The sequence below is a fragment of the Anopheles gambiae genome, chromosome 2 (assembly GCF_943734735.2).
Source record: "Anopheles gambiae chromosome 2, idAnoGambNW_F1_1, whole genome shotgun sequence".
Lineage (NCBI taxonomy): Eukaryota > Metazoa > Arthropoda > Insecta > Diptera > Culicidae > Anopheles > Anopheles gambiae.
This window is the reverse complement of record NC_064601.1, coordinates 98541602-98567022: the sequence shown is the minus strand read 5'-3', so window position 1 is coordinate 98567022 and position 25421 is coordinate 98541602. Positions and strand designations below refer to the sequence as shown.

General features: G+C 43.9%; 1 protein-coding gene and 1 non-coding gene across 9 annotated transcripts in view; both read right to left on the bottom strand.

Annotated features, from left to right (window-relative positions):
• LOC1276942 (bifunctional heparan sulfate N-deacetylase/N-sulfotransferase) overlaps window positions 1–25421 on the bottom strand; it is a 178792-nt gene that overhangs the window by 102093 nt on the left and 51278 nt on the right. The gene's annotated exons all lie outside the window — the stretch shown is intronic.
• Trnah-gug (transfer RNA histidin (anticodon GUG)) lies at window positions 20134–20205 on the bottom strand. Its single transcript has one exon. It is a non-coding gene; the product is annotated as a tRNA-His (tRNA).

Sequence of the window (25421 nt, the reverse complement as noted above, 5' to 3'; positions counted from 1 at the left end):
AACGTGACACTATCGAGAACGTTCGCAACGAACCGATCGGGGGGCCGAGTGTACCTGTGCTACTGACATAGTGTTTTAGGTCAGATGTCGAACCGATCGGATGACACACGGTGAAGAAAAATTGTTCATTCGTGCATCATTTGCCTGGGGGTTAGCTGCAGGCTACCCAAAATAACTGCCTTGATATATAGTACAATATCGATAGGCCAAAGCTTCTGCCAGGAGGAACAAAGCTGTAAGAGGCGTACGATAAAATCAAAACGAGTATATTTAAGGTAAAAGTACACGCTAAGCGTCCGTTTTAAATATTTGCTGACACACAATTACGGGCAATTTTAAAAGTTATTGTGATTTTAAACAAATGTTTTATTATAGTGAGATCTAATAATAACGCCACCATAGTTCATTTCATTATTAATAATTTAAATAATATAATTTATAGTAAAGATAGCACATAAAAACTCGCGTTCTCTTGATACATACCGTACCGAATTTGAACCCAAAGAACAAGAAAGACAACTCCTTAATCATTTCCTTCACAGCATCCACGAACGGATAATACAATTTCATATTGGAGCGCAGCAAGCCCTTAGCAATCAAACCCTACCGGTTTTTTTTTTCTTAGACTCGTGTCTGTTCCGGAAACTAAACTGTCACTTGGAAGGAACACAAATGCAACAAAAAACGATGATCCTTTTTTGTTGCCGATAGCGTAGCGCAAAGCTTTATATTTCTTGAATGCTCAACCCAAGATTCTTTCCGCTCGTGCTCGGGGCAGTAGCGGTTGCGAAATTGGAACGACGCGCCGGTTAAGAAAAGGGACCGCTAACCGGAATCAATTCCAGCTTACAATTTCCGGTACGCATTTTTCATTTCGTAGCGACCATTAACGAAGCATTTACGGACAGTCAAATGAAACAGATATTTCTTGGATGTGGGTAAAGGAAACATTGAAACAGTTTAAGTTGTTTGCCGATGGCTGTGAAACTGTTTAGAAAATTATTGTAATTATCAAGACAGTCTGACAAGCAAAGCAATAGCAAAGAAATGTAAATAAATAAAAACTTCGCCTTTTCATTTCACATTTTTGTACATTTTTGTTTCATTGTACATAGTTAAATTACTAGCGATACTGCACAAAGATAGTCGTTTTCAGAAACGATCTCGCTGCATTAAATTTAAACAACAATCATTCCCAAGGTGACGATACACAACTCTGCAGCGGCACTTTTATGTACAGTTTTATCCACCCACGAACCCTCTTGTTTGTATCCCAGGACGCACGATGAGGGTTAAAGTCATGTGTGCTCCGTTGATATTGCAAGCAGCAGCACACACGAATACACACACACACACTCATCCATTCCACTTTCAAGGCAATGCAATTTCAACTTTCATTTTGTTTGTTGCAAATTGCATTTGGTTTCAAAAATGCATACTTGTAAGTACTTCTGGGATTCTGCTGTCTGCTTGTGCCGGTGGAAAAGCCTCCACACTGACGTTTCGAGCATGGCTTGCTTGCTGGATATTATCAAGACACCGTGCGCAAGATAACAACTATGTGCCACGCACCGAACAGGAGGGAACGAAGCTTTACTGGCAGCATCTGGTCGGGCTCTGACAATGCCGGTCTGTTACCGCTGCTATCCCACCACCACCACTGGCGGCATCGAGAGTATGAGTGATAACGCTAAGACAGAACCGTCCGTCCCTGTGGCACAATCAAAGAAGATGAGGTACAACACGCTCCCCTGTCCCTCCCGTCCTCCTCCAGCATGTGCAAACACATCCTGTTTTATACGCTGCTGCTTTAAATCACTATAAACATTGCACATGCTGCATATGCGTGGGCATAGGCGGCGGCTTACGGGTGAAAAGTGGCAGAAAAATATGCACATCTCATTCCGTTCGGATGCAGCTGCAACAATATCGCTCCAACAACACAGTTTTTGAGCCACACGCTCGTGCAACAACTGCTCTTGGGGAAGCAAAATGGAGTACCCGCTTCCCACTATCACGTAGTTTTAAATGCATGAATCCCACAGGCGCATGTAAAGGTGGTGGAGGATTGGAATGTTATATACTTTTATTGTATTGCTCCTTGCTTTTTGCGTATCTTTTGCATACAAGCTGTGCAGAAAATTTTAATTCTGCTGACAAGTTTGAAATTGGAGCTAATTAAATTGCTTTATTCCAATCAATAGATGATTCGATTTCAATGGAATTTTCAATACAACAGCTGTAAAAATACATTTTGCAATTAAATTTTGAGGTTTATGTTTCTATGGGTAGAAAGCCATACTAAAATGCGTAAAAGTTCAGTCTCTCTAATGCATACGGCCATTCCAAGCTCATGCTGGTAGGGAATAAGTAATAAGAAGGATGTATTTTCTATGAAAAAAGCCTTTTCATTTTATCAAATTTATATCTTTAAAATTATATTATATCCATATTACAAAATATAGAAATATAGTAAAATAGTTGTCCAACTACGATAAGACGATTGATGTCATATCCTACAGCAAATGTGACTCTAAAAACATGCTATAAAATCTTATTTATAGCATTATGTCTACCGCATTTGAGATATAATAAACAGTACGAATATAAAATATTGGGGTCCTTTCTGTTTTAAGTTCGTAGGCTGAAATTTTAGCCTGTCAGTTGTTTGCATTGTATAGCAGTTTTTCGAGCAGCTATCAAAGAGGGTATATTATACAGGTGCGCTTATTCCAAGGTGTATGAATTTGAAGGTGTATGAAATATTTTAAGAGTGTTTTGTGTATTTGTCAAGCCTCCAGAAGGCTTGTTTGAACAAAAGTTTTCACCCATTCTGTCAAAAAGTGATATTAAAATTTGGTTATAAAAAACATGCTATGAGACCACCTGGACTACATACACTTTGATTCTGGATTCCATCACCTGATCTCTTGAATGCACCTTGGGATAAATGTAAACACCATCTTGTTTTTCCATTTTTCGAGCAGGTACTTGAATCTAATTCTAGCTTTGAGGCTAAAATAATCTAGACTGAAAATTGCAGGCTAGTTTTGTGTGTGGTTTTGTATGCAGTGTTTACATGATTTCAGCCTTCAACTGTCAAACTCCACACAAAAAACTGACTAGAATCGTGAAGGGCCCCATTATTAGTTTTACATGATTGAATATATTTTCCGTATGATGTTTGTTATTGTTTGATTTCCGTTTGTTATCGCGTTTCACTACATACCTAAATATGCTGATGAATGTATCGCTGTAAATTGGTAATTATTAAACTAAATACATGCTCTTCACATCACATCCGGGGCACTTTGGTCCATTCCTCTTCCCAAAATATCACCCCCGTAGGTAAACATAATATGAGCCTCACATAAGCCGAACGCATTGAACAAAGCTACAATATGCATGCAAAACCATCGCTTTCCAAATGTGCTCACCACACTTCAGGCAAACACCAAAGCGTAAGGAAAATAAATGCACCTCACGAAAACAATAAACGAAAATGAAAAATCGTTCACATACACATAGTACGTGTAGAGTTCATTTGGTGAACGTTTCAGTGAATAGACAGAGCAAAAGAGAGGCAGTGTTCTCAGCGGAAACACAACAGCAACACACAACACAAGAGAGAAGAATGACCGGTCATTCATTTTGTGGCGATCGCTGGCAACGCGCGCGCCGCTCTGCCGCTACGCATTTTCCGCACTCGGCACCTCTCTGTCGAGGGCGTTGTGGCACTGCTGCGGCGAAATGCTACGGTCATCCGCATGCACCACACAACCACACCACCGGGCACCTTTCTCGTTCGATGACAAATAAAAAGCATGTCGCCATAATAAATAGAGCTCGGTGCTGTGCTGCGGGCAAACCCAAATAAGGCATGTTCGCCGGCCCCCGGGGGCCAGAAATCGTTACGGAAACAAATTTCAGTCAATAAAACAAACTACACACTACACCAACCCTTAGTTTAGTAGCACGCATCCTGGCTAGGGTGGTGGTGCCGACACTCCATCGGAAACTCGAGCACATAATCGGTGCACAGTAGGCGCACGACGCCAAGAGCCACCGAGCGACCCGTGTGCAGCAACATGGCATCGAACATACATAAACCACCAAAACGTTCGATGAATTGTATGTTGACAGAGACAAATAAACAAGGCATAAAGTGGCCACCTTTTCCACGAATCCTGCAGCACACCTACACACATACACATTCACAGACAGACCCACTTTTGGTCGGCGCTCTGTTTTGCTCTGGGGAAAATTCATAGAAAATCACACGCAAAAACACGCAATCGGGTCCTCCGGACGCCGATACCAGGCCTGTCGTCCTGGTTGGCTTGGTGACCCGGAGCGTGGTGCGACAAAAGAGAGCATAATTGATGGTTCTCCGTTGCATTTTACCGCCGGACGGGGGTTTTTGGCCCGGACGTCCGTAGGGTAATTGGTTTGGGTTTCCGACTGCTAACCAATGATCCTTCTGGCCTGCTGCTGCACGGAACACACTCCGTGTACCACACCACCACGCGAGGGACCAAACAGCCGTGGTGTGGCTTGGTGGGAAATCGTTAGCCTTAAATCCTTCGTGACCGACTTTAACCAACCACTGTTCCTCCCCTTCACGGGAGAGAGAGAGTCTTTATACCACTTTGGCTTAACGAATGCTGAAATTGAAACAGATTCGATTAACAAGGGGCAACGACGATTTTTCAGAAGTGGCACCACTGCTTCCGTGAGGGATAATCGACATTAACAAGCCTCGATATCAATTTAATTTTCGGCAACGCCCTGTCTTGGGTAAATGCTATAGAAGAGCGTTCTCTCGTTTGCATGTCTAGTGTTTGAAACTTATCCATGCAGTTGAGTTCTTACTTGACTATAAAAAAATAATAATATTAAAATAAAACCCAAAGCAATGTCGCTGATTTACAGTTTTGGAAAATTCCCCCAGGTTTTTTTACCATCAGCAACCAGACAGACATACTAAAACAGGCTATTTTCACACGCGATGAACAACTGACACCGATAGGTATTATAAATTTACGAATTCATCTGTTTCCCTCACGTCCCCTACATCCCTTTCTTGAACATCTGGAATTAATGGATGAAGCAGAATCAGATTGCACTAGTGGTGTGCTCTATGGAGCGCACCCACGACTTCGATCCGGCTAAATTGGAATGATTAATTCCGTCGTCCGAAGTTGGCCGGAGTCGTCCAGAGTCGTCCTGATTCATCCGAAGTCATCCGGAGTCGTCCTGAGCCGTGCGAAGTCGTTCGTTATGGGCATGTGCATTGTGTTTGTGGTCTGACATTTAATCTCCGATTGCAACTCCTGCTGACTCCGGTCTAGTTTAATTACTATTCTTAGCGAAAGAAGAAAGAGAGAAAGCGAAAGAGAACGCCAACTCCAGACGACTCCGGGTGACTTCGGGTGACTCTGAGTAACTCCGGACCACTCCGGACCACTTCGGAGGACTCCGGGTCGTTCCAGGTGACTCCCGGTGACTCCGGATGACTTCAGACGACTCCAAATGACATCAGATGATATCAGAAGACATCAGATGACTCTTGATGACTCCAGGCAACTCCTGATGACTCCGGATGACTGTGGATGACTCTAGATGACTCTGAATGACTCTGGATGCCTCTGGATGACTCAAGATGACTCCAGATGACTCTGAATGACTCCAGATGACTCTGGATGACTCCGGATGACTCAAGATGACTCCAGATGACTCTGGATGACTCAAGATGATTCCGGATGAAGCAAGATGACTCCCGATGACTCCATCTCTAGATGACTACGACTTCTAATAACTCTGACTCCGGATGACTCCCAACGTCTCCGGATATTATTGAGCGGACCTCAGTTCCGGGAGCCGGTTCCGAAATTTTCGGAGCCGGATCGGAGTCGACTGCGGAATTTTATAAAACTATACCCATCACTAGAATGCACTGTGAATCATTGACGATTAAAAAACACAAAGCAAAGAGTCCGACAGCCAGACAGACGGACCGGCAAGTGTACGTTCAAACCCCGATTCTACGAAATCTAATCCACAGTAGCCGCCAGTGTCCAACCACGGTACGCCGATCGCGAACCCACTCCGCTAATAGGCTTACCCGGGGGGGAAAGCTTGTGCTGTCCGGGATTAATTCCGAACGAAAAATCAAGCAGACAGGCACGCCTCCCCATCGACAAAGCTGGCCGACGTGCCGAAAAGAGGGAAATCGCGTTTTAATCCCAGCCGCCAATCTGTTTCTAGTAAATATTCATCCGTGGCCAAGCGGCGAAGTGAGGTTCGATTTCCAACGGTAAGCTGCCGAAAGCTCTATCTCGCGGTTCTGCGTTTGGCTCTACAGCAATGTTTATACGGTGCTGCGATTGCTATGGGAAGGTTGCTGACGGAGCAATCGATACTTTGAGGTTTATATTATTTTTAGAACGTCTGGTTTGCGTTTGACTAGTGGCAAACAGCGAACAGGCAGTTGAGGATGCAATAAAACGCGTCTATGTTTAAATAAATGAGTATGGTAAGCATCGATTTAACAGTTCCTTGCAATGTTAACTCTTAGTAAAATGAGATAATTTTGCAGCAGAAAAAATAAATCTGCAGATGCATAAAGAGGCGAAAGAACTCCGCAGGAACCAAAGCCTCTCTAAACCATACTAACAACAACATCTGCAGATGCACAGGCACACCTACAAGGGTCGGCAATATAGTGAATATAAGCGTAACGCGTACAGAGCACTGACAAACGCAACTAAATCCATAGAAACTTTTCTATGTAAAAACACATACACACAAGTACTAAAGAGGAATAATCCATTTGCATACGCTTCCGATAAAATGCTTCCAACTTGACGCGTATAGAGCGTGGCACCGAAAGCCATGCGACACAACACAATGCACTTTTCGCGGCGTTAAAGGAACGCGCTTTATTGCATTCCCCGGATGCAATCTCGGATGGCAGGGCTTCACACACTTAAGCCTTGCCAGTAAAAGCATGGAAAGAAAGAAAAAACCCAATCCGCATATCGCTCTAGCAGCTCTTACAGTGTGTCTACCTGCGTGCCCCTGGTGACTGACATCCACCAAGAGCAACCAATGGAACGGATTAGTTGTGCGATAGTGTTCTTGCTTTGCAAACATGCTTTCCGCTTATACTGTACATATCGCGAAAGAGGTTTCGTTTTCTTCTCCGCCTATTGCAATGTGAAAACAAAATGCTCGTCAAAGTTCACCTACAGGTAACAATGCGGAGCAGAAGAACAGCTCGCGAAAGCTTCTTTTTTTGCTGGTAACAGTGGTATATGTAAGAATGGTGCAAAATAATGCACTTGCGCTTGAGGTGCTGCGAACGACAACAGTTGTAACAGCTTTTAAAGCGAGTGAAGGAGTTTCTCAGAAACGATCTGGTTGTGAAGAGTCGTATAAACGCTCTTCGATGCAACCATGGCGTAAGCATATTGTAAAAAAAAAACTCTTTCTCTGAAAACTCTTGATCGGTATATTCAACTGAATTGTAAATGTGGTTCACAAAAGTTAAAAAAGTTAAAATTTAATTCAGCATTCCAAACAACCGATTTAAAATCCCGCAGGCACTGGCTATGCTTTTGTATTAAATTTATCTGTCACCTGTCAAAGCCATTAATTTGGAACAAACCGATTCAAGAAAGTTGGTTTAAAATATTTTTCAAACGCAACACAAAAAGCGGCTAGATCGCGCTGTAGCACAACACGAAAAGAAAAAAAAAACCGTCCGGATGTTGTGTCATTCTACCCCAATTCTTCAGCCTTCCTTTCTGTCTCTCCCCCCTCCACCCTTAACGACAGTCCATTCTAACCGACACTGTCATTGTTGTATCACGCATCCCGGACGTGTTCCCGTTGGTTAAATTAAATTTCTAATTGTACCAGTGCCATTTCGTGCGCGATTCCAAGCCGAGTCGTTTGCACAACCACTTCTTCTCCCTCGCTCCGACACACACTGCCGCCGCAGCCGCGTATAAATTCCCCAGCTCATCGTTTCATAGAACAACTACGCCAACGTAGTAGTAGCAGTGCTAAAGCTAAGAAGCTGTGCCGAATTTGTGCCACATGTGTCACCAGCAAACCGGCCATGAAGCGGACGACGAGAGCATCGCTGGTAACCGGTAACCAAACTTAAATAGGACTGACATGTCGCCAAACCACGCAAACCACCGGCCTCGAAGCAGGATGTGCGCACACCCACCCACATTCGTCCGCAGGCACCGCTCGTGATTGTAACCTGCCGTCCCATTGTACACCGCCGCCTCCTGTATGGTTCGGTGGTTCTAATGAAGCTTCCATTTTTACGCTCGTTTAATCCACAAATGTCACGCAGCCACTAGCAGCTGCGAGCAGCACGGGATGCAGCGCAGCCAATCGACGTGGCGCTAGCCCAGCAGAGGGAAGAGTTTTAAATTAGAATAGGCAAGGTATATCACGGAAGAATGAGTATAATTAAATATGCTTATACGATATTTTTTTAAGGAGAATAATTATAACTCTATTGGAATGGCACAGAAACATAATGTACAGAAAAATTCAAACCTTTCAGGGACGTGTGATTGTCCGTGATATTTGCATTCGAAGTCAGCTTACCTGGAAACGAAAAGAAGAAAATAAATATCTCTTAGTACACTAAAGATTTAAAATGGTTACGCTTCCAAAAGGTTAAATAAATAAAGGTCACAAACATACTTTGAATGTCTGTTGTTTTTTTAAATGCATATATTCTATTAACATCTTGAATAATATTAGTTATGATTGCTTCTCTTTATTTGGATGTTAAATTCTAGCACTCACGCACACATTTCAAGTTGCACCACTGGCACCAACCCCATTTCTTCCGATCCAAATGGAACCACAAAGCGGAAAGGGCAGCCACATCAACCACATCACACATTTTCCACTGTCACATGTCCTAACTGCCAGACACTAATTTCTTCCATATCTCTTTTCCCATGAAAAACATATTTTGAAAAAGGAATGCTGCTGCGCTCGGTGCAAAAAATGCACACCACACACACTTCCCACCGCATGATTGCACTCTCCGGAAAACTGCACCGGTGCGGTAACCGGGGCACAAAAAGAACCTTTCGCAACGTTCACCGGTTGATGGTCGTTATTTTTGATAAACATTTATTAAGGTGCAGAAAATAACTTTTGTCACATGTGTGGCGCTGGTGGTGGTGACGAAGAAAATAACACCCAGCAAAAGAAGGAGTTGCTTTTTGCTAGGGATCCCATCCCCCCCCTCCTGCAAGTGTCACGCCTTTTCGAACGCGCACAGCAAGCCTTCACCCTTCCTATAGGGGAAGAGGACGATGATAGCGTACAGAGTCTTACCACTTTCATAAAGTATCGTGTTATCATACGGCTGCTCCTAGCCGGAAGTCTTAGGCCCCGACACCAATGGCGGTCGCATCCGACACATACGGTTGTTCGGTGGCACACACACAGCGGCATACCGAAAATCGGGCAAAACACAGGGCAAGGTGGTGTGGTGGTTTTGAAACAAAGAAACTGACAACCTTCAACCTTTAGACGCTAGAAGTTGGTGCTATCTGCGGAGCGAAGATGAGCAACGAGAGGAATGATCAGCAAAGCGCAGGAAAGTCATCGTGTCTCGCTCTAGCTGTCTAGGAGTGAATGTACAAGCTCCTGCAGGTGGCAATGCTGCTGTCTGCCCGGGTATCGTCTACAATTTTCACTCATGAAACATTCCACACCCAAATCCCCTGCAGACACACACCACACCTTTGGGTGGGTGGGTGTGATAGTATAATAAACCGAAGAAAGCCAGCCTACTGGTCTCCTCCTTCGAAGTCATTTCCAAGCTACATCTGCAAGCTTTGCACGAAGGTATGCAATATACTTTTTCGCCCCTCGCTCTTATTGCAATCTAATCACAGACATAGAAAGAAGCAAGCTAGTACTAGAAGCACTTGTGTTTTGTAGACAAAGGCGATAGAAAAAAAATGATATCAACAAATCCCAGACAAGAAATATTCATACTTTAAGCCAGTAAACCGATTCCAATTAACAAAAGCAATTGCTTGTTATTGCATGTCTGCCATAATGTTCTTAATATATAGATAGAACTGCTAGTGAATGGAAAATTAGCATAATTTACTAATTTACTAGAATACTAACAAAAAGCAAAAATATGACTTGGAACAAATGATAATGATATCAGTTAACCAAAAGGATTTAAATTTAACCATCTGATGTTCAATACATCTTGTGCTTTCTATATATGTGCTTCTATGTCCAAATAAGGCTAAAAAATGCTAAACTTATTTACAATTAAATTTATACTTGCAAATCAATATCGTATCAATAGGGCACAACATTCCACTAACTACTTCATCCTTTACTTCAAAGTGCACTTGCTCGCGATCCTGCAACGACTCTCATCGCATCTACGCCCTAATCATCCCGCCGCTCGGCTCGTTACCAAGTGAAAGTTTGCCGTTATGCGCTACGATTGCCGCTCAAGCACTCAAGCATAAAACCACCACCCACCCAAAATGGCTACAAACCCCTCACGCTCACGCTCTGCACAACCAAAAAGGCATCTCACACCCCTTTTGCTGTACACGACACGGACTACGGAGCAATCCGCGAATTGTGCAAAAGAAACGAAAGAAGTGGAACAACATTTAACAAAAGGCGCCGTGACAGCACATACACTCATTCGATGCTAACAAGAAAATTCGAATGCAACCATCATTTGCTGCGACATAAGAAAGCGCGCTTCTTTCAGCACCGACAATCGTTAGACGAGATCCTGCCCCCAAGGGGACTCATCCCATTCCCACAGTGAGACCAATATCACAAACTGGCAGTACTTAGACATCGGTTTAAGTGAACGGTGACAATAGAATTGCACCACCGCTACCACCCACCCACCACTGAAACTGTTATCGCACGCTGAAAAGCGCGCATTCCTTTGCACAATACGCTGTGACTCTTGCGCAAGGAAAATGAACGCCAACTCCACACAAGATCCACGCACATACACTACAACATCCTGTATGTGCAGACGGGATCGGAAGAAGCGTATCGGTCTAGGGTGCCTTCGGGGTAATTTAGAAAATTCTACACAACACAAGCCATGGAAGAGCCATTGGATTTCCTGCCCTTCTTCCCAGCTCAAACGCTCGCAGCAGCCCAGGAGCGCAACAGCACGTGAACTCTAGTGAAGAGAAAGTTTTACCGCCAATCGAACAATGCCAACATACACACGTATCGCATGCAGATTGCAGCGCATGCATGATGATCCTTAACGCGTATTACCTTCATCCGTGTGTGTGTGTGTGTGTGTGCCCCCAATTCTCCCGAGAGTGACGCGCGCCCCGTTCCCGTTCGATATGATCTGAAATCCTTTTTAATGGAGCCATTTTTTGCACGCGGTTTCCCTTTGGCATTTGCGCGAAAGTGAACCATTTTTCTCTGTATCTGTAGGCAGTGAAACAGCAGCACGGAGTACGGAGTGGTGGTGGTAGTTTTGCACTTTTGCTCTTGGCTGCCCGGGATAAGGTTTAGACGAGCTGACGAGGAGCTGTGCATGGCAAACCCCGTTTCGTACCGGGAGTGGTTCACTGTGCTGAAATATTGATAACGGTTATTGTTCACCCGAAATTGCCCCATTCTTTCCACCGTGTGCCATTTTAGCTTTGCGAATGCAGTTCATCCTTACGATGGCACAATTTCGGAACTGTTTACCATAAAGTGCTACACAAACGGTTGGGAAGCCGGCGTTATCTATGCCGAGAGATGAACCACTTCGCTTCCTCACGGCACGACGACAAGTGTGTTCAATTTAGGAACAGAAACGGTTGCTGATAACATTCAAGGATTGTGTGTGTGTGTGTGTGTGTGTGTGTGTGTGTTTGGAGCTTTTTGCTGCTGAGACGTCGTCATTGCTAGCGTAAAAATGCATGGGGCAAGAAGTTGTACAGGATCGCTGAGAAAAATGTTACAAAAACTTTATTTGTTTTTTTTTTGCACGAGTCATTGGCATTTATGTGATTGCTGACTGATGCTTTTGCAAGGAAATTTAACATTTAAATCCTCTTATTAGACACTCAATAAGACTCCCAATAAAATTTCAAAACAAAAAATCTTAATTTTTCCCAAACGACATGATATTCGCATTATTAACGTATCTATAATTGTAGAGCGTCAAAAGAATTATTCAATATACCCTTTAATCTTTATTATATTAGAAAATTACACATTTTTTGCAACAATCTGGGAATGGAAAACTGTGACAATTAGACCGTTTTCGAGCCCAAATAAACAATCTTAAGCTGCTTTTGAACATTTTTTAACTCAAATTATCTCTGAACATTTGACGTCTAACTTAAATACTGATGTTTTTTTTCTGAACTTCGTTTAATCGTAACTAAACAACGTATATTCTTGACCCCTAACTTTATCCGTTTTCTGCATGGAGTTTAGAAATTTGACTTTTGTTGGTAACTTCATTTGCCAAAAATGAATTTATTTGTCAATAATTTATCCCAATACCATCAAAACTAGGAAATGACTTGGAAATAAGTACAAAATCAAATAAAATTATTTCGCAACAAATCTAATTGCAACAAAAAGATCATCAAAGAAACGAACCAGGAAAATATAAACGTACAATAATATTGCGGAAAGCAAATGTTTAGTTGCGATTGAACGAAGTTCAGAAAGCATCAGTATTTCAGTTAGACGTCAAATGTTTACTTATAGTTGAAAAATGCTGAACAAAATCAGCTTAACATTGTTTATTTGGGCTCGAAAGCGGTGAATCATGTCCTTATAATAATCGTGAATTTGATTGAAAAGGGTTCTTTTTACTGTTTTCTTTTCGTATTTAGCGGATGTTTTGGAGTCCAGCAAGTGTTGCTTAATTAAAAAAAAAAACTCCTTTTTGACATTGAAGTAGTTACAGGAAGCCCATGTTTGGCGAATCTTAAGCCAATAAGAATAATAATAAGATAACTTATTCGTTTCGGTGAAGAAATTGTGATATCTTGCAGTTCCAATAGCTTCCCGACATGCCCCGTTTGCTCACGAATGTCGACAGATTGAGCTAAGGAAATGAAATTAAATCAAACTAAATGACTAAATGACAGAATTAAATAATGTGATGATGATATGGTGACAATAACACTTGGAACTATGATAAATAAGAACAGAAAACAAACGTAAAGCGACAACAATGATAACCACATTCAACTCAACGTCAAATTCACATTCAACGAATAAAAAAAAACACATTTCCGAGAAACACAGAATTACATTTATTGCCCCAATTTTCGTGCCGCCCTCACAAGCTGGCACAAAACTCAATCGCCTTTGCCGCCTACAGTCGAATTCACGCGAAAAGAACCCATACCGGGGTGTGTTGTACGGGGATTAATCGTACGGTGCAGTTTTTTCGCACGGTTGATGCCATCTATCTATCCAGCAGCTTCCTGTGCTCTTGTTCACTTTTTTTACCCCATACTCATCGGACAAGCCAATAATAGAAATCCAATCAAAGCCAATCGATTGGTCTCGACATTCCGAACGATTCCCCGATACCGACGGAGGTAGTGCAACAAAAAGCGTCGCCAGTGACGCACGGTGCTGATCCTCGACGCCTCAAAAGCCACAGAATAAAAGCTGAACCAGGCAGAAAGCTTCACGTTAGCTGCCATTCTCACAGAACGATTGATCTTGCGCTACGGAAAACGGAGCAAAACTTGTCAGTTTCAATCGCACCGCCGTTGGCAAAAAAAAAACTTGTCGAGATTTCAGTCCGATGTTTCGAGCTCGGCCCAAGCACGTAAGAAAAGGCATTTTCTTCCACCTCGAGAGCGTATCGACTGTTCCGTTTCGGTTGCGTTTCGCTTTGGTCTTTATTTTCGGAAGCAAATCCTTTGAACGTCAAGCGTACGCAATACGGCAATGGAGTATCATCCTTCGTCACACGCACATTGATGTCTAGTGGTAGTTGTTTCGGGAGGGTGGGAGATCGCACAGGCGGTCGGTGGTAAGTTTAGACATGTGGTACGTACCGCACACCAGGAAACGAAAGCTCCTGCTTGCCACACACTCTACATGGCATAATAAAATCTGTTTATAGCTTGCCTGGCAACTTCGTGTGCATGTTGAAGTATGTATTTGTGGTGAGGCGAATGATGATGAACCGCCCTGAAGTGGGAAACCGGAAGCATAAAGGATCATTAGAAGGAGCAGATGGAGATTCCCCTTAGCATGGGCATATTTTGTGCCCCCCACACAAAGTACCGAGCGCGCTCGAGAGTGATTTGTGATTTATTGCGATATATCCTACTTCACATCCTACTTCGATTGGGACCTGCTGAAATGTGGCGGAGAAGAATTCACGGTCGATAAGAGGCGGATTGAAAGGGATTCTGTGCAGGTACTGACAGGGATGTACAAACTTTGGAGATGTTGTGCTAGTTGTGCCTGGCATCGAGTAGTACCGGAGGTTCTCGAGCGGACAACGATGCACAGGCATATTCATCATCGTGTTAGAAGTAGCTGCAGCAACCTTCTCCTGTGCTCGACTTGTGAAACAGTAACAAACGCTGACTGACGGACTGACCGGTGTTGTGCTGCCACCACGAAGGTACCAGCCCAAAGTTTATTGAGCACCGGCACAGCGGGGCAGCGGGAGAACTACATGAGCTGGCCACTCTTGAGCTCAGCCTTCCATGATGTGCTGGAACAGCATCCGTTGCACATATCATTTAGAAAAAGGGGTGGTTCGGGACCCGGAACGCGCGACAGGGTACGGAGAGTTGGTGCACTATCGGACAGTGTGCGGCTAACACACACACAGGAACGTGCACAACAGCAGGAAAAGGTGCAGTGAATGCAATAAATCTAATCTCACCATAGGTTTCGGTGTCGATGTTTCATGCATGATTAACATGTTTTGCAATGCCGGGAAGGTAGTCCGTAGACCAACTACCGCACCACGTACGATGGGAAGGGAGCCACACCACACAAGCACTCCAGCGGAAATGATGCACCCCACCCCAGAGCGGAAGAGGGTTTTAAGGATCTAAAGGACGCACAACCTAATGATCGAGTATCGGCTTATCCGAGATCCGAGCGCGGAAACAAGTCCTACGCCAAGAGGAAAGCGCACACACGAGCACATGCACTCCTTGGGATGCGGTTTTGACCATCTCGGACCTCATCGTCTCTAATTGAATTCTACTGCTTGGTTCTGGTGCTGTTAAAATATATGCATTATTTATGGTGATTACGTTTTACGCCGCTGCATCTTTCATGAACCTCATGCTCATGAAAGATCCCGGAGGTGGAGTGAACTGGTAGAGTAGATCGTACCGGAACTTCTGGTTGGCAGAAGGGAAATTGAGTCTGGCTGTGTTCTTGCCTTCCTCGCCCTTACCAAACGTTGGTAAACATTTACCTCAGGCTATTACAGGTATTGAAAATAAGAGCAAGAGCAAGAGGATTGGGCTTAATGATACAAGAATACAGGTTGGGAACAGTTCCTAGTATTACTATGAATAAGGAACATACTTCAATGAGGTTAGAGCATTGATTGGTGCATAGAAGTACGAGTTTTGAGCTAATTTTACATACAAGAAGTAAAAATATTAATGCATATTCCAATATCTTACCAATATCCAATTATCTTATCATGGCTACATACATCGAAATCGATTTTACGATAAATTCTAATGTAACAATTTACAGACAGGTTTAAAAAGTAAATCACTATGTTCATTTAGCCCCAAATTCACTAAGCATCTACACTAAGCTCTAAATGCCTCCTACAAACGGATATCCATTAAGGTGAGTGGAATAATCCTTTCCTTCGTAGCACAGTGGTGACTTGCCACTTCCACCCGTTATTCTCCAAATGACGAAGCTCCAAAAAAGCAGCAAATGAATGACGACTACGGGTAAAACTAGGCATCCACGCTATTTAAAACCACCTCATGATTGGCTAAACTTTTACTGCACAATTTAACTTTTAGCTCGAGCTGCTGACCTATCTATCAGACAAAGCCAAGGTTCCCCACTCTGCCAAACTCGATATCGTGCCGTTTTTGCCCTGAACAGTGTACTTCCCAGAAAGACCATCCAGTATCCAGCACTCCACTCGCTGCCGTCTATTTATATGACCCAGCGGCATTACCTGTAGCAACTAGTTGCCTAGCAAAAAACTTAAAACCCACCACAGGTTGGATGCTTTTAACGTAACCCCCGTTACCATCATGCCAGAGGTTACCCCAGCAAGCGTTGATCGACTTTGCTCAAGAAGCACACCGTAGCTTCGGAAGCGCAAGGGGATGGACCAAAAATAACCTTTTGCCTTGGTAACTGCTCGCAAGATTCGCCGCAATTCTATCAACCCATTAGCTTCTACTCAAAAACGCACCACAGCAGCTTTTTGGACGGGCATCCGAGGCGACCGAAACGGAAAACTTTCCAGTCGTAAGTTGCTTAAGCTCCGCAAAGGCTACTTTTTCGATATTGGTTGGAAAAGATTGCCCACTCCGGATCCTTCTCCTTTCTGTGGGGATGTCAGAGGCAATTAACGCACACCAGCGGTTGCCCTTTTTTCATTGCACGCTGCTTTCAACGAGAATCATTCCCGGTCCTGGACACAATCAATTCCGAGGGACTGTTACGAGAAAGTTTACCCAAAACATCTTTCCTCCTAGGACTTACGGGAGACATGGACAAGAAATATTTCAGTTTTGCGATGAAGTCACAAAGTAAGAGCTTTCTGTGTTGTTCAGAGAGCACAATAGTCATAGCAAGTACCGTCAAAAATCCCCATCGATAAGCTGACTTTGAAAGACAACCCTTCATAATGTCAACAATTTGATATTGCTCCAGTATGTTCCATTCATTATCCTATTTGATTTTGAAGTCTTAAAAAACACTTTATTACAGCATAATTATGTTTCAATATAAATCTTAATTATGATATTTTACCCACAATACCATCAAAACCAAAACATCCTCAGTAAAAAATATACATGGAAAAAACAACCAAATGTGCAACGTCACGCTTTACAACCTTTTTCCGTGTGAGATGCTTTCATGGGGGCACTCCCTCGTCCGAGAACGTCCGAGAACTCCCATCACCAGCCAATGATTGCCGTGTACCGTGATTCGCACTAATAATGACAAATGAGCAGCAATAATTAATTGAAGTAAATTGATCTCTCATCAGCACCTCAACACACCATACCGTGCACCATTGTACCTACCGTACCGTACCCACTTAGCCTCTGGCCAATCAATTCCATGCACTGCGCTTAAATTCCATAAAACCCAGCATGCTGAGCAGCAGCCGTCAAAGCGAACACCCTACCAACCCAATTTTCCATCCCCATCCAATGCCCCATCAACACCTTCCACACACACACTGCTGACTGATGAAGCAAACACACAGTTTCCGCACACTGACTCACACACACACACACACACACACACGTAGCTAGCACAAACACGTAAGCTGAGCAGAGCTGATGTATTATGCTGCCAGGGCTTCTAGAGCTCGGCGAAAACATTTTCAACAAGTCATTCTACCGCAGGCAGCGCTAGTTCCCAGTTCCGCTTCCTTCCGGGCCTTCGCTGGGAGGTAATGGGTCAGTGTAAGAAGCTTGCCGTAGCTGCTTAAGATGGTTTTCTGATTTGTACAACTTACAATTACTTCAGCTGGAGGGCAAGAGCCCACTACCATTGGGTTTGCTTCACTACAGAATTAAATCCAAAAGCACTGGAGCTGGATTATGGTAGTGAATGAGAAGAATGTTTGATTCACGGAACAATACCATGCGTCTTTCTTTGGAAGAGTTTCCCTGTTTCTATCAGTATTTCTCCCGAACAAGATCAAACTTGGGATGCTTGAAAACGGTTGCCGATAAGAGGAGCGAGCGAAGCTCTGGCATTATTAAAAGCAATCTTAAAATCTTACCACGAAAGTAAACTGCGCTTATGCCTGGTGGTGTTCATTTTTCAGTTTGGTACAAAAAAAAACACACTGCTTCATTCATTCTAAGATTTTCCGTTATTCCCAGACATCTCCAGAGCGCTGTGTGGTTTATTTTTGTAAATTTTTTTGCTATTTTCTGTTTGCGTGCTGGCTAAAGTTCCTAACCACAAGAGCGAGTGTGCGCTTCGGGCGGAAAACTTTCCACCCGCCGAGCCGTCCGTGGGTTTAAGTTTAATGTTTGAATTGTGCGCTGCTAAAAATAGACGCATCAGCAGCACACAGCTCTGTTACAATGACCCCGATTCGAGCGCAATCAACAGCTTGCCTCCTTCCACCTTGTACTCTATTTTTCATTCACGAAAATCGAACCGCCCCACCCACGGTTTTTTAGGTTTTTTTTTGTTTTTTTTTTTTTTTTTTTTTTTTTTTTGCTGATCTGCCACATTCGTAACATCGTACACCAAAAGCATTTGATTTATTCGGCGTTGGATTGCACCGGAACGATACCGGGTTGATACCGTTTACCACGCGAGCATGCAAAACAGAAGCAACAGCAGCAACAAAAAAATGTAAATAAATAAAACAACCATTTATGTAGCACGCCGCGCCGCCGGTGGTTTATGTATCGCGTCACGTGTGTTTCATTTAGAGAAGATGGATACCAGTTAAGTGGCGCCAAGAGGAAAAAACAATACACACACACACACACACACGTTAAAAGCAAAACAAATTGTTGTGCAAGTTAAAGGGATGATGGTGGCACTGTGTACGATGCTATTACCTCCCAGCAACAAATGCTACCTGGTTTCATGGTGATAAGAGGAGCTTGGGTCGATCTGTGAGTGCACAGTGCAAACGATACAATTCTTCCACATAGAGAGATAGAGAGAGAAATACAGATAAAAAACAGGAAAAGAGAGCAAAGAAATAATCGAAAAGTGAAGCGTGAAAATAGGCTAACTAAATATAAACACACAAATGGAAATAAATTTATTTTTGGGGAACTTTGGCTATCCCCATTACCATTTTATGGTTCAGTTGTTGTTTTCTTCCACACATACACACACACACACACCACCCGTTTCCACTCAATGAACAACATCGCTGACCGGGAAATGGGAAGGACTGGAGAGGTTGAGAAACCACCAGTTTCCCGTTCCCCAACACCAGTGGACACCATTTAATCGTCTATGCAAATGGTTGCGAGCAGCTGCATCTAAATGCAACCAGCCCAGAAAGAAACATTTCACCACTATTTTAGTAGTAGTAGTAGTGCTGTGGGCTCTGTTCGTTCTACTACAGTGCACGCTGCAGTCGGACCAAAGATAAGGGAAACTATTAGCGTTCTTTTGCCGAAACGACACTGTTACGGGGAGCTAGTTTTCTTTTGCCCCAGTTATCCCGAGACTGCTCGCCACAAGTGCGGAGTTCAGGAGAAGCTCAGTTTGCTTTCCAACGGTTTTTTGCGTGTGGTTTGCCTGTTCTATTGTTGTTTCTTTGCGTGTTTTCTGTGTTTGTTTGATTCGGTTGCACGTCGGTTGTTCGAAAGGGAGTGCAACATTAAAATGGGCAGCATAGACAACAGCAACAACAAAAACAACAAAGCAACACACTACCACAAGAAAAGCGTTGATGGCTTTTTTTTTTCGCTTTCGTTTCGTTTTAGTTTAGCTTGCTATCTCGACACGCGCACTGCTGCTGTGAAATGCATAACGTAATCCTATTAAGTGATACACCGTTTAGGAGTGCTTTTTACTTGTCTGCCTTTTTTTTTTGCTTCACGCTTGAACAAGGCGTACAATTCGGCACTGTCCGGGCCAGAAGGAGCAAGTTTTAAGGAGAGCAAACGGACTTTCTTTATTTAATTTAGAATAGTTTTACACTCGCTTAGCACGGGGTGGAACACATTTCATAACCAAGTGTCAAAGTGTGTTTCAGGGGGTAATTGTTAGTTCAAAGCAAATTTTGGGTGCTACATAAATGTTTCGTTCTCGTTCATTAAGTGCCTCAGAGGAAGTTAAGCAATAAAAAAAAAACATCGCACGTCAACAACCTCATCCGTGACAGCGTATTTCGTTGCACAAATTGTACACACACAACAACGCTGCCGTGACCAGGATTCGAACCTGGGTTACTACGGCCACAACGTAGGGTCCTAACCACTAGACGATCACGGCTATCGAGGCTGACGAGATCATAAGCATCGAAACGCCAATATAATCGTATTACACCGACTTCACCGAACCGGGTCTGTGGTGTGCCGAATGACCAAAGCAAAAATGAAAGCAAAAGCGCTGACACTGCAAGCAACAAACCAAAATCGACGCGAAGAAAAGAAAGCAAACGTCAGCATTGGTTCGGTGGTGGTAAAATAATGACCCAACAGACCCGTACCAATCCAAAGAACCGGTAAAAAAGCTTCAGTCTGTTACTTTGCCGGCGAAATCAAGTCGATGACGACAACAACAAGCCACCTACAAAATAGTGGGCAATAAATAACAATTAGTATAGATTGCGTTAGTGAAAATCACACACACAACATAGCCAAGAGACAAAAAAAACTCTTCAGATACAGCGAGCAAGTGTTTGTCCCAATTTGTAAGAAAAATTTAACTTCTACCAACATCCCTTACCCTTTCGATTCTTAATTGCACATATTTTCATACCGAAGAGGCCTAACTTTTATCATTATTTTCATGGTCTGGTGAAAGGGGCATTCGGGACAACTAATGCGCCGGAACAGCTCATCGATGCTGAAAACCCCTTTCTCGCCATCGCCGCCGGTTGCGAAGCAGGTGGGCAACACTTTGTAAATCTTAATTACGAAACGCTTATCTGACCGTTCGCTGCCCCGGCGTCTTCGCTATAGGCGACTCTAGCGAACAGTGACCGGGTGGCATTCTAATTTTCCCGAACGCACGCGTTAACCCGGAGGAACCCAATTGGGGTGGAAAGTAAAATTGACACCATCGATACGGGGCCCCACATCTTTAGAGTATTTTTTGAAACAGGTCTTACAATTTTTCCAAGTGGCCTGTTTTTCTTGATCACTCTTTTTTTGTGTCCACGAGTAGAGCATAACACTACGTTGAAGATGAACCGTTACAAGAGAGGAAAAAAGGTAAAAGGACGCAGTGCTCAATGGGCAATAAAAAGGCGAGGAGCTTTTTCACTTTCGCCCCGAAATTGGGATGAAAGAAACATTTTTCCGTCCCAAAGGAGATCGTAAAAAATGGCTGCAGAACCTGCGTATCAGTAATTTCACTGCCTTGGGTTTACGGTGTGTGTGTGTGTGTGTGGGCCTTATGGCCGCTACCGATATGGCTCCGACGCTACGTCATAAATATGCTGTTGCTGAAACGAAATTTTGGACCCTCTTTCAGTTTCATCTGAGTGTGTGCTAGCTGCCTCGAAGGCGTGTATTACATTTATTGCAAGTGCGACCACCACGTGCTAGACGATCATCATAATAGACGCTCGTCAAACAGAAGCTGTCTGATCGAGTCTCTTAAACATAAGCTTCTTTGTCTGCTTGCAGCACTCTTCAACTTCCGGCACACACGCCGGCCGATTTTCGACAGCCGGTTCCGGATCCGATGTTTTTGAGGAAAAGGCTTACAACATCATTTTTGAAAGCTCTTGAGCGAGGTGAAGCTCTCAGCAGAGCGGCACGAATGAGGAGATGTCGTGTCCCTGCATAATGTGCATCTCATCTAAGCTTACCTTTTTGCTGAGATTTTTACCGGTTTCCGATCCAAAATTCACGTTGCATAAATTTCGCCCGCGCAGATTTAGAATTAATTTTTATCCTAAAGGCTGCTTGTCGCAGATACTCAGACGCGGGATACAAGCAGGAGGGATGAAGGTACTTGTGTTCGATCGATGTTCATACATAATTCATTGCCGAGAGCTATTGTTTTGCTCGGTTGCTTTTAAATCCTTTTTCCCTTCAGCAGCAGCAGCAAAGGGCTAACATTTGTCGGAAAGCAAGCGCTACACAAGCGTGCCTCGTGGCACGTCAACGACGCAGATTTCGGCGAACCGAAACCAAACATCTTAACAAACGTCTAATAATAACAATCTCGACATAATGTTTCCCTGTCCAAACGATAACTTGACATGTTTTGTCGTGGAGCGTGGAGGAAAACGATAATGCACACCCTTTAACACTCCCCTCCGCTGCGTCTGTTTTGATGGATCAATTTGGCAATTAATTTTAATTTCTCAATCGGTTCCATCGATTCCGGGAAGGGATCATCCCCGGGATGGGCACTGGAGCGATAACGCAACCACCAGACGCTCGATTTGCCTTGCCCGGCCGGTCAAAAGTGTTAATTATTCTAATGAATTGCTCCTTCTCCACGTTACCAGCCCCACTCCGCAGTACGCGTATGGGAGGGGGTTGATGTTCTACGCATCCGCAAAAGGTTCCCAATCAAGATTACAGGCACGAAAAACCCCGACGGCATATTTTCGCCCCGTTGTCTTTATCTTGGTTTCACTAATGATTCCCCAAACGGTTCGAGGGCGGCCTCGGAGGTACACGCTTCTTTTTTGCAAGCCCATAAATTAACCTTGATCACACTCACCCACACCGGTATCAGGGTGAACGTAAAAATTAACAGCAAAGCGGAATTCCTTCGCTATTTTTGAATCCCGTCCCGTCCAATGCTTATCTGATTCGAAATAGTCGGCGGCGAGCGGACGGGCAGTTTGAACGCGTGTCAAAGCAAAGCACTGGAACGTTATTTTCCAACGTTTTGCCACGCACCAAAAACCGGTGAAGAAGTTAGGAGAGACAGGGAGAGATTTTATTGGAAAATCTCAACGATAACATCATTCCAAAAGCGAATCTTCAGTAATAAAATGCTCCACAAACGATGTCAGCAAACTGGGCCCATTTCCTGTGCTCTCTGGCAGCAGCAAAAGCGCCTGAAATTAGGCAAACAAACCGTAGACGTGGCCGATTAGCGGGTCGAAGACGATGCCGCCGCATCACTAGTATCTCGTCCGCTCAGGATCGAAACATTACCCGAGATTAGAAAGCACGTGAAGCTCACGAAACGGAGAGCCGAAACAAAAGTATCAGGGCTTTAATTTTAATTAAACCTTTCAAGAACCAAAGTACTGCATACTCCGCTCAAGCGGGTTCCATCCACCAGCCCAACACACGCGCCTTGGTCGCATTCACGTACCTGAAAGGAAAAGCAGTTCATACATTAGTCGTGCTCATAGTATCTACACAATCATACACTAACAACAGTGACAAGCGAAATGGTGAAGAAAATGAATGAAATGCCAACACCAACAACCGAAAGAAAAAATCACTACAACACACTGCAGCACACGACACCGAGAAGGGAATGGAAACAAATACAAACGTACGACCCCCGACCCCCGCTTGAATCTTGCCATTCAAAGATTTGCCCAACTTTTCGTCCTTTGTCGGGATGTCCCTCAGCAAAACAAACCCCAAACAGCAACAGCAGCAAAGGAGAAGGTAGCAAAAACACACCCACTAAAATCTCTAACATCTCTAACAGCACGCAGCAGACGGAGAGGAAAAGTTTTAATAAGATATCCCCAACAACCATGCGCCTCCCGCGCTAACACACGGGGCCAACCAACCAAGAAGAACACGCGGGCGGGTAACGTAATTAAGGTTTTCTCGCGCGCGCCCGCGCGTGCTTGGTGCCGAAACGGATGGAAATGGTTTGTACCGAAATTGTGAACGGTATGCTTTCCGCACCTGCTTGTGTAGGTGAAGCAGGCTGTTCGCAAGAATCGTGCCCCGGTGCAACAGTGCGCAATAGACCACCAACCGCCACCGCCCCTTAGCAGCAGGTTCATTTTCAATTTTACAATTTCAACGGAAAACCACCAACGGAAATTGTTTATCTTTTTTCGCCGTTGCTTGTTAGCGTGACGTTTTAACACACACATACAGGTTAGTAAGTTACTCGACAGATACAGTATGAAGCGCACTCTAAAAATTCTAACTCCCGGGGTGTGTTCCTCGTTGAGATGGAAATGAAAATTAAAGCACTGCTTTCAAGCACCGTATCCGCCTAAAAGACGGCAACCCGCCGCACAACGCGCAAGGGCCCCGTCGTGAAGCTGCAGTTTATTGCTTGAATGTGTTTATTATCTGCACCATGTTTACAGTGCCGACGGTGTACAAGGGGGGAGGGGGGGGGGGGGGCAGAGAAGTGTGCGTGATGATGGCAAATGGCAACAATTAAGCAACATTTACAACCGTTTGAAGTCGCATCATTAAAGTGTACACGCGGACAGGGCGAACGTTTAAAGCAAGAATTAAAGATCATTTTCCAACATCAGCACCCGCAGGGCAGCATTATCCCTTGTGCATCTTGGTGGCGAGAGCGAGTGGAAGCGCTAAGAAGCAGAACTGCTCACGGGACAGTGCCCCCAGAGTCCACCCGGTTCTGTTGATTGCATCAGGACCAATTGACAAATGACGACGTAAATCGCAAATGACGGCACTAATTTAATTTCGTGCGCATTACTCCGCGCGCTCGGCTCGGTGTTGTGCATAATTTCCAAACCGGAAGTGTAAAATGGAGAACAGCTCACGCACACAGAGAGAGAAAGGCGCAAGAAAGGCAATAGAAGTCCATAAAACAACTCAGGCAAATCGTCTTCGTGGTGCTGTTGATTTAATTTTCATTTTTTAATTGCATCTTTTTGCCATACAAAGCTGGAATATAACCATCTGGACGGATTTTATCTTCAGCTAAAAAACGAACTAACCCTACACTACCTTTATTGCGCAAGCAATAACTCTACTATTAAGACACATTGCCTGGAGCAAATAATCACAGGGTAAGTCGCACAGAATAACACAATATTTCCACCAAACGGTTAAAAATCCTCCAAAAAAAAAGCAGGTCAACAAAAACCAGTGAGAGCATCAAATGTATTGCAGCACAGCACAAAAACGAGATTTATAATTAATTTTACTTCATCGTTTTTGCCTTTGCCTCAACCGGTACACCACCATCCATCGTACAACAAAGTTGTGTGTGCCGGCGCACGAATTGATTCTTAATTAAGTTACGATATTGTTCTCACTCCCGCGCTTCCGCTTTCATTTGCCGGGTTTTTGTTTTTTTGTTTTTTTGCTCCAGATACTCTCTTACTGAATTTTCCAATCATTTGACAAATGAGACCACTGCGAAAGGAATGTGCACACACTGTATGCAAGCAAAACAAGTGCAACGGACCGTACCCACACCACGCGGCGAACCGAAAATTCCATTGAACTACCCTTTTGGAGCAGTCCAAAATTGCTCCCTTGTCCACCGATAATGATTTTTTCCCACCGCGACGACCTGCCGAGCTCTCGCTGGTTGCGAAAATTGGGGGATTAAGA